The sequence below is a fragment of the Manis pentadactyla genome, chromosome 6 (assembly GCF_030020395.1).
Source record: "Manis pentadactyla isolate mManPen7 chromosome 6, mManPen7.hap1, whole genome shotgun sequence".
NCBI classification, from domain to species: domain Eukaryota; kingdom Metazoa; phylum Chordata; class Mammalia; order Pholidota; family Manidae; genus Manis; species Manis pentadactyla.
Genome location: NC_080024.1, coordinates 29,150,469 through 29,165,093, shown reverse-complemented (window position 1 = coordinate 29,165,093; position 14,625 = coordinate 29,150,469). Strand labels below are relative to the sequence as shown.

Sequence of the window (14,625 nt, the reverse complement as noted above, 5' to 3'; positions counted from 1 at the left end):
CAAGAGTGCTATATTCCTCAGTCTTTCACACCATAAAATCTCTATTCAATAAAGAGTGGTTAATTTTTGATCAGGGAAGTGGGGGTTGTAACATTTTTACAACACTGGCAATATTGCCAAAGCAGAGAAGCAGTATTTTATTTGTCAGTGCAGGATGGTAGAAAAAGCATCAGACTGGGAGATGGAGGATCTAAAGTCCTATTAGCTGTGCAACCTCGGGCAAGTCCCTTCATCTTTCTGAGCTTCAGGTTCATCATCTATGAAAATATCACCTATCTTCTAAGGTTATTTTGGGGCACAAATAAAAGAAGTAAAAGTATTCGAAAACTGTTAAGAGCTACACAGACATGGACAAATATTTTAAATTACATGTAACTTTTTAAAGGCCCAGCTTGCACTCTATTGGCATGTGGTTCTACAAACCTAAAGAAAACCCCCAAACTGAGCCTGCAGTATGTGCAACCCATATTTTCCATTTGTCCCCAAATAAGTCCTCCTGCTATCTCTTTGCATGGGTTTTTGTCTTTGTTTTTGTTTGTGTTTGGAATTTGGGGTTCATGTTGTCTTGTTTGGTTTTTTGTTTTGTTTTTTTGTTTTGCTACCTGAGTTATTGCTCTCATAGCTTTCCTCAATAAAGAGGTGAAAATTTTCATAGGCAGAAATTCATCTCCATGCATGCTATCATTCCATCATTTCCCTGCACTAGGGAGGCAGCCTACGGAACCTTAAACCTTTTTTTAAAGACCCAAGTGATGTATGAACATTCATTTCCAAGCGCTCCCACTAGAGCCATTCTAATCCGGGGAGCTCTGGGGACTGTTTGAACGCAGTCTATATGAAGTCGTTTCTCAGGCACTTCTCCTCACTGTCATGTAGCCAACAGGCTGAATCAACCACATGCAGTAATGAAAACATCCTGTATTTATAGGAGTATTTCTCCAAGGAACATCCTTCAGCAGGAATGCCTGAAAGAGTTCTAAGAATTGAAGGACATATTTCAGACATGTCTAACCTGTCTCCAAACCCCTATAAAAATGGTCAGGATACCAAATTGTGCCTTTCCCCGCCTTGTGCTGTAAAATGAAATGGGAGCTGTTTGGCTTTATGGCTCTCCATGTCATTGTGTCTTTTTGCTATTACATGGGTGTAAAAAAATAAATAAAAATAAGCTATATTAAGCATTATGCCCTGTCACCACCTCACCAAGCAGCTACATAACTTCAGCTGTGACTTTGTTTCATATTAAGGAATTTTTCTAAACATCAGTCTGTACAAAATAGTCTACACACATATAATTTTACAATTTTTTTCCCGTGACCAAGCTCTTGGCATCCAGAAACACTGTAAGGAGGAAGAAAAAGATATGGAGGATTCATTGCAAGCCAAAATTTACACCTTCTTCTCCTTAAAGGGAAGGGGAGTTAGACTACATTTGCTTTAAGATCCTTATAGAGTTCAAATTCTTGAAATATATAAACAAAGAGCAAACTCAGTAGTTAATTATTTCATAAGAAGATAAAATAGTTATTTTTCCAAAGCTTTCCTATGGGGATCCTTTATTTAAAGTGGGCTAAATGCAGAAAGGTTCCCAGGATTTCTGGGACAAGTGATTGTCCATTTCTCTCTTCACAGGCAGGAGAGCCAGGGGTGCTGAATTCTCCCAGAGGAAGGTGTGAACACACTAATGGCCCTGAAATAAGCATATATTCAGAAAGGTAGATAATATATCAAACTCCACTTGGAGATGGATAGAGATAGAGTTAATTCATTGACCTGGATCTTTGCCCAAGGGTTGGTGCTGACCCAAATAGTGTAACTGTCAACCATCTTCTTTGCTGTCCTAGCCAGGTTTGGAGGCTTGTTCACAATTCTGGACTTCTTTCCTCAAAACACAAGTTTAAAGAAGTGAAGCAAGTAGAGATACAGAGTGTCTCTTAATCACTAACACCATGAAGACTGAACAGAGCCACTACATCTTGAATATCTGCTATGTGACAGGGGCTGGAAAGATGTATGTATTGCCATAGTACCATGTGGCTGAAAGTGGTTCTCTGTTCTTTCCATGCCCTTTGTCCCTTCCTACATTCACCTGAAGAAGTGACTTCAGCATAGTTACTCAAAGTCTTATTACAAGAAGTGGAAATATGAGCTAAAGGATTCCTGCTCTGAATAATTATGGCTTGGAGAACACCATGCCTATACCATGGAGGACCTTGAGAACCATTCCAGTGATCCACCATCATCACCTTCTAAAGATGGAGACAGGGACAAAATTTCACCAACCTTGGCCAATCCTACTGCCAGGAAAATGCAGCAATAGCATGGGTAGAATTGGGGGAGATGACAAAGGAAAAAAAAAAAGAGAGAGGGAGATCAGGAAAAAAAGTCTGCTTTGGTACCCAACAAAGACTAAGCCCAAAAGGTGACCCAGTGGAGGGAGTTTTGCACGTCATTTTGGACTTTGTGTGTATTCGTGATGATGATCTTACACTGGGCTCTTTTAAGTAATATACTGTTTCTCAAGTCTTTCTAGATGTTGCAGAGTTACAAGATCCTTTTTGCAACCTATAAGGTCCAGAAGAAGAAACTGAAGCCCAGAGAGGTTAGTAATTTGTACAAATACACAAAGCTAGCAAGTAGCAGAGCTAGGATTCTAGCCCAGAGCTGCCTGACTCTGAAGGCTGTGTATGTGTCAGTAGCCACACAACACACCTTCTCACTAATGGCAACACTCCTGCTATGCTTCTGCTGTCCCACTAATGTACACAGGTCAGATGAAAATTCAGTTTTTGTCACTCTTTAAAACAGTTATTTGTGTTGATGGTATATTTATTCACATATTCCTAGGTGCACCACAGTATTTGAAATAACCTCTTTCACTATTCATTTCACATTTATTCAACACATAGCTCCTGAGTTCCTAAGCTAAGCCAGGCATTGTGCTGGGTGCTTTAGGAAGTCACAGTCCAGCGGAAGAGATCACATTAAAATGAAAATAAGTGCTTGGTTTCCCATGGTACAGTAAGGCGTAACCAAGAGATTAGAGCTTGCTTATTGAGCTGCAATCCAAAACCACATTATTGGGCTATAACTTCCTATTTGATTGACAAGAAAGGACTGAGCAACTGGCCCAAGGTCAAGCATCTAGTCAGCAGTAGTTCATTTCACTTACTTTATTGTCTCTGACATACCATGTTTTTATGATTCACCCTCTTTTAATAGCCTTATGCAATGTTCAAAACATATTTTATGTTTTACAGACATTTTTAAAATTTAAGGCCAAAGAAACAAAAGCATCAAAGGCTAACATTGGGCTAGATCACATTCTGACTGCCAACTTTAAGGACAGAAGACAGCCTACAAGGTTTGGCTGCCCCCCAAGCCTGTTTCCAGGCTGTGGATGCAGTTAATTCTGCCCTAAATGCCTGCTGTGTCCTCATCTCCTCAGTAGCCCTCTATCTGCGCTAAGACTTAATTGGTTCGGGTTGGGTAATTCATAGTGCCTCATTAGGGCATCAAAACACATACTAGACTCTCTAGTAATTTTCTCCCCTGAAAGAACATTGATTGGCTCCTTCATTGGGAAAGGAATTAGCTAAAGGACTCTTGGGTTTGTGCAAAGAGATTAAGTCCACAATGGATAATTTCAAAGTGTATTCTACAATCAGATTTCTTCAAGCCTATCTGTCAATCAAATTCCTCCTCTTGCTAAAACTTCTTGCACACCTACCCAGCAGCAAGTATTAGTTATCTTGCAGAAATTATACAAGCTATATGTATCTTAGAGTTTCACTTGCCAATCTCTCAGTTTTCTTTTGTCTGAGATGAAGTTTGTTAACGCACTGATAGGAAAACCACCAAAAGATGGCTTTTCTGCTGATCCTGATTATTAACAACTGTGCCTCTTGCACAGGCTATAACAGTTTCAGTCAATGCCCTATTCGTATCCACTCACCTCTGCACACCAAAGGATGCTAACTGTGAATACCTACAATTCTCTGCTTATGTTTTCTGGCTTCAAGAGATGGGTCAGCCCTCCTACAGGGCAACTGGAAGTGCTGGGGTGTTGATGGCCCTGGAATCAAACAATGACAGAGGGTGTTTGGTGGAAAAAGATCCCAGCTTCCTCAGCTCTCAGCTGAGAAAAGTCTAAGGTTTGTTCTATACTCTCTTCTGGAGTTCCTGGACAGAGTAAGTGCCAGTTGCCTAAAGTGGTGCCTGGCAGGATAACATACCCTCTATCGGCTTCTTTTCTTCCCTGTCTCACTGCTTCTCTCCACTGCAAGTGTTTCCTGGCATCATCACCCAAAAATATCACTTCAACTTGAACCCTTGTCTCAAGGTCTACTCCTGAGCAACCTAAAGGAAAATACTTAGCATGGTCCAGTCAACCCTTGACTGTCACCATCTGACATTTAAATCTTGAGATTATTGAGACAACTTTCCTGCTGCGGTGGGGGCACAGATTTCTCAAGTGACTCTGTGTCTGCCCTACAGACCGTATACATCTGGTTGGATCTAGGGAACAATGGAGTAAACTCAGTGGGGAGCCTGTTTTCATTACGGTTTCCCAAACTTCCTAGGAAATACCTTATCTAAAAAGAAGAAAAAGTTGAGATCTACCAACCTGGTCCAAAGACTTTGGTCAGTATTAGTGGGAGGAGAAGATCTGGGTTGGGACAGTTCTGAGTAGTGTATTAATATACCTTCTACATACTTTTATTCAGGATATTGTTACTTAACACCCATGAGCTTCTGAAGGCCCTCTAGTGGAGAATGGTGGGGACGAGGAGAGGGAGTAATGAAAAAGAAGCAGAATAAATTAGAATAAATGAAATGGTTTGCATTCCTCACACACAGAAACTTGCTTCGTTTTTTTTATATCCTACCTGTGTGTCATGGGGAAACATTAGTAAAACTTTTATCAACATCCCATAAATACAATGTCCCTGACAGTAGCCTGCCTTGGTACAGTCAAGACATCCAATGCCTAAAAACCTGCAAACTCTTTTGTCAAAATTACATTCTGGGACTTTCCCACTGAGAAACAAAACAAAGCCATTCCTTTTTCTCCCATCATAGAAAATATGCATTAGGCAAATTGCCACGGACAGTCTTGAGCAGGCTGACCTGCTGGTTCTCTTTCTTATCCCTTGCTTTCTTATAAAACTGATATGACCCCTTAGTATCAGCATGAACAGAATTGTGAATGGGACCTACTCATGGGATTTTGGATTCTGAATCCTCCAGAATTGTCCCATAATGCCCCTGTCAGTTGGTTTTGCCCTTGGGTATCTAATTTAACTGACAAATCTGAAGAATCACATGGAGGCAGCCACCTCCCCAGAGACTTCACAGATGGGAACCCTGCAGTGAGTAAGTTCTTCCAGCGAGTTTGACATTAGCTTCTGTTGAACAGTCTCCTGACAGGTCTGCTCATTTCTTAACAGCATAAAACAACTCACTGTTATTAGGCATGAGTCTCTCTTGGCTTGATAAATACCATGGCCCCATTTCTGGCTGTTTTTATGGCCATCCTAAAGGCATCTGAATATGGCATTTTACATTTGGCAGATGTGGACCAACAATTTTTTCTAATTAGTCTTGGAAGCCTCAGCCTTAAATGCACAGGGTCAAATACACCAACAAGTGAAGGATATCCAACTCTCTGGACAAGCGCACTTTTGAGGGTGAATGGAGGTAGAGAGGGCATTCATATACTGCCTGAGCCCATGTGGGCATATTTTGCAAAATCAACTTAGCTGCAAGTTTAACCTAAAATCGAATCATGCCTTGGCATTATGCCTAGCAGGCATTATATAGTTGTTAGTTTCAATCACAAGAACAATTACTTCAAGTTATGGTGCAAACCAGTTTTAAAAGTCCTCAAGCCAGCAAAGTCTTCCCAGAATGCAGCTAGCTACAAAAATCAGTAGATAAAAGAAATGTAATATTTCACACTTTTCAGCTTTTATTAATATTTTTTCAGTCAACTGGCAACAGGCACAGAGCCCTGGCACCACACCAAACACCATATGTATGGTGCTGGGAGAGCACAAATGAATAAGGAAGACATGACCCCATGGGCTCAGAAAACATGAAGTCTACAGGGAGAGGTAGACCATTCTGAATCAGCATGCCCAAAACTGAAGAGAAAATAAAGAACTCTGTGTAAAGATGAGATAATCAATGCAAAGTACTTAGTTCTGCACCAAGGAGGCCCACAGTAAACACTAAGTAAAGAGTAGTTATTATTTTATCAGAAAACTGACATTCATAATTGCATAAATATTGAGAGAGAACAAGCTCAGGTTGGAGGGGATGAGTTCAAAGCAGATTATAAAGGCTTGGAAAGTCACATTGGAGCAGAGAAAACACAGGGCCCATTCCTACCAGAGAGAGCTGCTTAAACCACAGCCTAGTGGGCAGAAGTGGGTTGATTGCATGGAAGGGCAGCAGATCTGGCTAACCTCAAAGATTCCATCAGGGAAAAGTTAAGATAACAGGTTATCAGACTAGGAAGGTGGGCGTTCGCCTTAGCAGCTAGGCAAAGAAATTTAGATTTAATAGAGTCAGAAAATAAGGCTCTACTGTCGGTTCTTTAGGTAGGCATAATTTTCAGAGCCCAGTACAAAAGAAAAATGTGGGGGACCCTTGTTCAAAAATTATTAAGAATTTTAAGACAATGACAGGAGCGCATTAAACCAAGTGTAGGGCTCTCCTAAGGTAAATGCACAAATCACATGCTGAGAAACCAGCCCATCTTTCAGAGTGTGGTGGTAAAAATACTTCCTAAAGATTATGATTCCAGCATCTATTCATGAGATGGATTGGAAATGGGAAATAGCAGCGGTAAAGATACCCACAAGGTATCTTGTAATTGTTGTCTGGTATTTTGACAAGAGCCAATGCAGAGAAACCTCTGGGAGATGTTGACAACAGAAAAGATGAAAGGCATAAGGGAGAAAGAGGGTTCAACATCACCTCAAAAAAAAAAAGAGAGAATACAGTAAGAGTGCTCAACTCATTTCATTAACCAATGATATCATTCCCTCTTTAAAACTGGCTGACTAATGTCCCAGCACACTGAATGCTAGCACTAGGTGGGAGCTCCAGAAGGGCAAAGGTTTTTGTCAGTTTTCTTCATTTTTTGTATACCCAGGTGCTTGGCATAGAGTAATTACTAAACAAATATTGAATGAATGAATGAATGAGCCTGTGTTAGTAGACTCCTAAGAGACTCTGTGTCTATCATAAATTAAACTCCTTTATCCTTATCTAAAGTCAGTTACTTTCCCAAACCTGTTAATGCCATTTGTATTTGTTATTGTAATCACATGACTTAATCAGTTATGGAAAACAGTGAAGTATATAAATGTGAAGAGAGTTGTTTTTATAAAACTTGGTTGAGTCACTGGAAAGACTCAATAAAGGCAGGGTACTGGTGAAAATGCTGTCAATTAGATGTGGAAAACACAACCACAAAAGAATAGGGAAGAATAAAATTTTAGAATTCTTGTCTCAGATTGCTTTGCAAGGGACTCTTAAGTTCTTACTCCACTTTAAACAGACTAAAACTGGAAACTGTAGCCTATTGGGGGTGTGTTTAATGCAAGGAAGACATGCACATGTCACCCAGCAGACTCGCTCAAACAAAAGGCTTTGGCCCCACATCAAAAGATAGGTAAAGGCTATAATGTATACGCCACATGTTTTAGCAATGTATTTATCATTTCCTTGCTATTTCTACTTTAACTGAGATTTTTGTTGTTGTTACTTATTGTTCCCATTTATTGAGCACCTACTACATGTCAGGCATAGTAATACCTGCTCTATTCATATTATCATGGACTTGAGTGGCAACCCTGCCAGATAGCATCTTTAGTCCCATTTCCTAAACAAAGAACCTGATGCTCAGTTGCTTAGTTAGGTTGTTACTTGCCTCAAGGCTACACAGAAGGTGCCAGAGCTGGATATAAACCCAACATCCTTTGGCTCCAAATCCCCAGGGTCTTTCTACCATATCACAAGTAAGTGATTTGCTCAAAGTAACTGAGGTCTTCCTACTATAAACCTTACTTTCCAATACATCAACTAAATATTTTAATAAACCAACCAACCACTGGGTCTGATCACATCAGACAAGAATAAACCAAAATAAAACTGAATAAATCAATGAATACATAAGCAAAGTTAAAGGAAATAAACTGAAATGTCAGCATTTGAAGCCAATGGCCTGATTTGGGGTTACATATATAATATAGCTTATAGGTAGCTTATCTATAATATTACAGGTAATTAATCTATAACATAGATTACAGATAGTTATAGATAATTATATAGATTATAACTACATGTTATATAATTTAGTTATAAATAATAGATATATATTTATATTTTATATTTATCCTTTAATTTCTTTATTATTTTACCCTTATATTTAACATATATTTTACTTTCTACTGATCTTACTATTTATATTCCCTCTCCTAGGAAGTCCCTTCCTATTATCAAGTTACCAGAATGCTGATTGGTAAGCACAAGTAAAAATTGCTGTTAGAAGATGTTTTATGTAAATTCTAGAAAAGCCCAGTGAGATATTTCTAATCCATAAATCAAATACACTGCTCTGATGACCAGATAATGAAAACCCCAAATGCAGTACCTTTTTACATCAAAAGTATAAAGTTCACTGGGATGTAAAAAGTGATAGAAACAAAACTGATAAGCTACATGTAACAGGCAGATGGCCTCCTGCAGATGTCCAAGCCCTGATCCCTGGAACCTGTAAATATGTTTCCTTACATGGCAAAATGGGCTTTGCAGATGTAGTTAAGGTTATGGGCATATGTTATCCAGGCAGGCCCAACCTAACACATGAACCCTTAGAAGCAATGAATTGTATTTTCTGTCATATACCTGTTTGCATTTTCTACATCTCAACACTGAACATTTATTTCTTGTATAGTTGGTGTGGGGGGAATGTAAATATATATAAAAGTAAAAAAGGGAAGTAGAAAATAACTCCTCAAACTATTCGACCTTAGCATAGAGCAGGGTGGCTGGAGGTGGGCAGAGGAGGAGGTGGCAGAAACTGTGTCAGGACTATTTAGGTTGCAAGTGACAGAAACCAACTTGGGTCATGTGCCCATCCCTGAGCCAATCACAGTTTCCAGAAGGGTGGTACACCAACAGTGAGGAGAGAGCCACCAAATCCACACAGAGCATGGGAGAGGCAGACACCCAAACAAGGAGCGGAACCCTTCTTAACAGAAGAAGGAGAAAAGAAATGCATTCTAGTCAAAACAGGCTCCCTTCCCATGTCCCCAACCCTAATAGAAAAAGAGGCATGGTCAAAGTGCAGGGGGGAGAGGCAAAAAGAATGTGAGTAGGAGCAGTAAAAATCAGCAGGAGCTCAGTTTTAAACACATTCAAGTCCTTATGTCAGAAGCTGATCCCAGTGCAGATGCTCTAAAGGCAACTGGAGTGGGTTACTAGGAAGTAAGGAGATTTGCAGATCTCCTGTGCACTGACATGGCAACTGAAACAGTTTTGTTAAGATTCTTTCTATATCAAAGGAGCAAAATCCACCCCCACCCGCTTTAAATCAAGCCACAAAAAGGTCTAGGGTGAAGAGACTCGGCTGGATTACCTCCTCCAGGCTGCTTTCCCTGGGCGGCTTCAGCCCCAGAGGAGAGGACCTCCAAGACCTGAGCACCCAAACTACCCTGTCAGTGGCGCCGGACAAAGACCTCTGCCTTTGCAACAGTCCCAGAAAAAGTCCTGGTGCTCTTTGGACTGCCTTTAGCCACATCCTGAACCAATCTCTATGGTGAGAAAGAAAAAACGCCATGGATGGGGCCAGCCCTGAATCATATGCTCAGCCCCGGAGCCAAGAGGAGAAGCCAGCAAAAGTGTGTCAAATGAAGGTGAACAACAAACTTAAAAATCGGGCCCAGAGAAAAGTCCTTCTCTCCTCTTTTTTTTTAACCTCACCCCAGTTTCCACCCAGTATATTGACTGAGGTGCCTGTTCCTTCTGCTAACCACTCTATGACTGCTCACTTACACACCCAAATTAAATTTGTACCTCCTTGTCATTTCTGTACTACTTCCTTGTTGTTACAATCTAGGGAGTAGTCCAGTGTCCTGGACCTCAGTGTGACACCGGTTCTTCCATAATGAAAATCCTAATGCAGCTGGTTTTCCTCCAAAGGTGTGCAAAATATATTACGCTCCTTTGATCAAAATTATGCAAAGAACCAGATGTTTACTTTTCATTATCTTACAAATAACAGTCAAAGTGTGAATGACCTATCTGGCATTTCACTGTCCTTGTCCTTTGAAATAAATGTGCTATTTTTCTCAGATTATTTTCTTAGATGGAATTTGAACATACTAACACAGTGTTTGGTTTTTTTATTGCTACAGTAACAAATTACCACAAGTTTAAAGGCTTAAAACAACCCTTATATTTTGTTTCACAATTTCCATGGGTCAGAAGTCTGGGCAAAGCGTGACTCATCTGGTTCTCTGGCTCCAAGCCTCCCAAGACTGAGTCAAGGTGTGGGCAGAGCTGCATTCCTTTCTGGAAGCTCTGGGGAAGAATCTGGTCATTGTCAGAATTTCATTCCTTATGGTTGTAGGACTGAGGTCCCGTTTGCTTGATTGCTGTCCACCTACCCCTGCCCTTAGCTCCTAATGTCCCCTCCTCAGCCTTCGCAGGTGACTCCCCACACTCAAACACTCCCCACACATGCCTCCTATGCAGATGCTCTCTTCTGCCTCCTATGCCACTGCATGTCTCCCACACTAACTAGAGAAAATTCTGTTTTGCAGGGTTTCTGTGATTACATTGGGCCTGTTTAGCTAATCCCCATCCATAATCTTAACTGCAGATGCAAAATCCCTTTGCCATGCAAGGGAACATAGTCACAGTTTCCAGGGATCAGGGCTTGGACCCCTTTGGGGAGCTGCTCTGCCTAGCACATATGGCTTATCAGCTTTGTTCCTCATCACTTCCTCTCCTCCAAAGGAACTCATACTTGTGATAATAAAGGACACTGAGTGTGGGGACTCCATTATCTGGTCACAGCAGTATATTCAGTTGTGGGGTAAGGATTTTCCATTGGATTTTTCTAGTGTTTACATAAAACACTAGAAAAAAAAAAAAATTCTTACCCTATGCTCACCAATCAGCATTCTGATTAAAATCACATTCAGGTAATACAAATAATTAAATTAATAGAAATTAAAATATGTTAAATGTAAATATGAATTAATATAAGTTATATTAATTAATATAAGTGAATTAATATAACTTACATATAAATGTAAGTTACAAACCCATATTAAGATAAATTAAATATAAATTCAAATGATAGCATTCTGGTGTCAACTGGAATTGGTAATATGATCAAAAGAATAATCATAGTAGGAGATCTTAAAATGATCTAGGAGAACTTAAAACGTCCAGTGTCCCCACTCCAATCTGGTGGCTCCAGTGAGGTCACGCCCTGAGAGAATGTGTCACCAGAGCCGTGCGTGCAGGGGCCTCACCACTGTCCTTCTCACCACAAAGTCACCACTGAAGAGAGAGGTTGAAAAACCACGTTTATCCCAATGTTGATTGCTATAGCATGAGCATAGGAGCTTCTCCAAGAATGTCTATCAAGACAGAAGAGTCAGTAGCCCAGGAATTGTGAGAAGACACTGGTTATTAGTAGGTAGGGATGAAGAGATGGTAATGGACATCACATCCAGGGAAGACAAGGCATTCTGTCAGAGGTGCTCCTTAACTAGCCTGCCTCTCTCAGCTTCTTGGCTGTAATTGTTAATGAGACCCACACGGCATCTCATACAATTCCCTGAATGTTATTTATCAATAAATCTATAAATATAAGTAAAGGATCCCGCACTGCAGAAGGAGTACCAAACCCATCTACATATATGTATGCATATACATGTATACACATAGTATGCTTGTGTGCATTATGTAGGTAGATTCTATGGGGGCTTGGAGTGAATGTACTACTCCTTAGAGCTCTGTGGCATCCCCTGCCACCTGTGTGGCCACTGGGTCTGCATCAGAGTCCTCAACCCTCCTCCCTTTTGTATCCCTGCCATCTTGGTTTTTAAGCAGCCACATTTTTATATTACCTTATGACACTAGAGGGACAGAAAAAAATTTCTCTTCCTCCCCTTTAGGTTCTTTGGCTGGTCTAATAATTAAGTTGACATACAACAGAGTAACAGGAGAAAAACAAATTTAATTTTGTATGTATGGGAGCCTCACAGGCAGTCAGGCAGTTGAGGAGTGTACACCATCCTGAGCTAAGGAATGGGATTAGGGGTCTGGGCTTCAGAGGGCAGAAGGTGATTCACAGGAAGATAACAAGAGTGGACTTAGGGTAATCAGATGTTTTCCCTGCCGTGTGGGTAAGTCTTTCAGATTTAAAAAAGAAAAAAAAAGGTTTTCTCTGGTAATATAGGTCTCTTCCTGGGCCAGGCCTTATCTATCTAAATTCTTTTAAGCAGTTAAGACAGAGGTAAAAGTTTTTCCTGAGTCTCCTGGGACTTGATTGCCTTCAGCTCAAAATATTTCACATGCCAAAGTGGCACATTTTGGGGTAGCATATTCTGCTCTCCTCCGACACCAAATATTACTTTTCCTTATTTATTACTGCTAAACTCCAAGAATGGGTACTCCCCCATCCACTGCTTCTTCATCACATCACATCAGAATTCTTGGACTTGTATTTTTATTACTGTATTATTTTCTTCTGTATTTTTTTAACCTTTTCTGTACTTGTTCGGTTTACAGTTTTTTATTACTGGCTTATTTTTGTCCCTGTGCTAGAATTCATGCACTCTCTGTAGACTCTTAGACCAACAGTTCAGGAAGAGAACCAGGAGGTCAAAGAGGAAATAAGAGCCACTCACCAAACCCCAGCTGCAGCTGGACCCATGAATATATCATAGAACAGGTCTGACTGCCTAGGACTTTCATAAAAGCTTGATTTGCATTAGATTCCCCTCCAACTTTTTCATAATCTAGGCTTCCTGCCCTGTGTTAATTATATTTCTGACCCAAAACCAACAAACTAAGAGGCTGCATGTTGTGATGGAAAGTGTACTAGACCAGATGCCAAAAACTGTGAGATTTAGGGCCAGCTCTGGAGCTTACCAGCTGTGCGACCTTGAACAAGTCACTTCAGCTCAGAACTGTTGTCCCCTCCCTTCTCCAATGAACAGTTAATAAAATTATGTTTATGATTCCTTCCCAAAGTTATACCATTCTCTGGTCCTGATTCCCTTTCTCCTATTAATACACTACATAAACAACATAGTCTACAATTCCTATAAACCAGGATAATTTTATTACTATTTATTACTGAACATAAATTACCAATCATGAACTATATAACACTAAACATGAACACTACATGCAATTTCAAAAACAACTTTGTTAAATTTATTTGAGGTCTGATTCAGCAAATGAGGTATCTAACATGCCATAGTGGAAGTAAACTTTGATTTTAAAACCCAGCAAATAAAAACTGGATCTGAAAAACTGGAGCTACGAATTGCTGGGGCCCATCATCTTTATGAAAGTAGAGGCTCTTAGAAGATACCGTTTGCCTAAGAACTGGGCAGACAATCTGGAGCAAGAGGGCGGGGTCAGGTAAATTGGTGTGAAAAATTAAAGATACATTTTCCACAGCTGTTTGATTTTTCACACTGTTGAGTTTTGAGGTTACAGTATTTAACTCAAATATGAAACATCACTGGGAAGAAGGGAATTCATTTAATATTATGTTAGTTGTAGAATTATAACTAGGTATAAAGCAAAGAAAGTAGTTATCTATTATTCATTCCTTCTGAATAGACATTTCCTGTCTGTGAATATAAAGCATGACTAGAATTCATCTGCTGAAACTCAGAGGTATTATGAGAGAACATCTCATTTTCATTTGATCTGACCTTGTGTACAGTAATGGAACTCTTTTAAAACATGATGCTCGTCTGTTCTCCTTACTTTGCATCCCTGAGAATTGTTCCTACCCCTGGCCTCATGGGAGAGAAAACTAACCATAAAGGGTTTCAGTGACTTGCCTGAGTCATCCCAAGGCTCTCTCTTTATCCAGTCCTGAACAGATCTGGCCACAGATTAGTCAAGTTAGTTTTCTGTGTAGCTATATGTGATTGCCTATATTTCATGAAGAATTTCTCTCAACTGATACCTGAGCCCACCCAGCCAGCATGTCAGCTTGACGAGAAATCAACATACCTCCTTGTTCATTCATCTCTAGCTGCTGAGTGGACCTGTGAAGATGGCCTCTCTTTAGCTTGGTGACAGAAAAAAGAAGTGTCCTGGCTAGAGACATTGTACTGAACATAGGGGTGCTGGACCTAGGTGTATCGGACATACATGAGCCTCCGGGTCAGCCACTAAATCGAGTGCCCTGTCTACTGACCAAGGCCTTGATCGGGCCCAAAACATCAACCCCAAGCTGCAAAGAACCTCAATAAGCAAAGATAAGACTCCCCTTGATTTTCTTATTTTGTTTTCTCCAATTAAATTACACACTAAATCAACTTTAAAATTCAGTCAGATTTGACCTAG

The 14,625-nt window shown here is 40.2% G+C and overlaps 1 protein-coding gene across 3 annotated transcripts in view; it reads right to left on the bottom strand.

The window, feature by feature from the left end:
- METTL21A (methyltransferase 21A, HSPA lysine) overlaps nt 1-14,625 on the bottom strand; it is a 289,359-nt gene that overhangs the window by 115,021 nt on the left and 159,713 nt on the right. The window lies entirely within an intron of this gene.